Below are 965 nucleotides of genomic sequence, written 5' to 3'. Positions count from 1 at the left end.
GGGGGGGCTTTCAAAGTACAAATTCTGATTTAGTTGGCCTAAGGTGAAAACTGAGATGTTGAGCTTAAGCTGGGTTCAAGGAGCAAGTTTGAGTAGCAAGGCTCTGCTCGGGGCCTTTCTAGAGCTTCCTTTTCTATCTTAGGTGACTAGCCCACTGCCAGAATGAGAGGCTGCAGGGTAGACAGAGCGGTAGATGTTCCTCGGATCTCCGTCTCTTGATGGAGTCTACCCTTTAAATGTCTTCCAGTAATTCTCTTATTTATCTTCACCTCTCTTCCAATTTCTCAAGCAACAAACAAGCATTATTCTTCCCTAATATTTCTAAACGAATATGAACTGTATATTTTATTAGTAGCTATTATTGCCTAAATATCTTTCTCACTGTTTTTCTGCCTGTTCTCTGCCTTACCCACAGCCTCCCCAAATCCTCTCTCTTTCCCTGCACTCTAACCTCCTAACTCTGGGTCTGAGAGTTGTCTGAACTGAGCTGCTTGTAAAACGCAATCATACTAATCTCTTCCCTGAGAAACTACGGCAATTCTCCATCATTAAAAAAAAAAATCCAAATTCACTAAAATGACAGTTCAAGATCCTTCTTGATCTGATTTCCTGACCATTTAAAAAATTTCGTCTTTTGCATAGTGTCCCTGCATGAATCCAAATTCACTAAAATGACAGTTCAAGATCCTTCTTGATCTGATTTCCTCCTGACCATTTAAAAAATTTCGTCTTTTGCATAGTGTCCCTGCATATGACCTCTGGAAACTTCTCCCTGCCAGCTCTGTACAGGACATTTCTTGGTCTGCAGTTATCAATCCTATTTCTCTTCTTAGAGAAATACTTATTAGACTTAAATGGACCCCCTAGCTAAGCTTCCACTACCCTTTCCAGGCAGAGTTAACTCTTTCCATTGTTTTCCAATAATGCTCTAAGGAGAAAGAGAGGAGAGAGGAGAGAGGAGAGAG

Source organism: Nannospalax galili, unplaced genomic scaffold, assembly GCF_000622305.1.
Source record: "Nannospalax galili isolate Female #2095 unplaced genomic scaffold, S.galili_v1.0 scaffold976, whole genome shotgun sequence".
Taxonomy (NCBI): Eukaryota; Metazoa; Chordata; class Mammalia; order Rodentia; family Spalacidae; genus Nannospalax; species Nannospalax galili.
The sequence above is the reverse complement of the archived record's forward strand: the minus strand, read 5'-3'. Positions refer to the sequence as shown.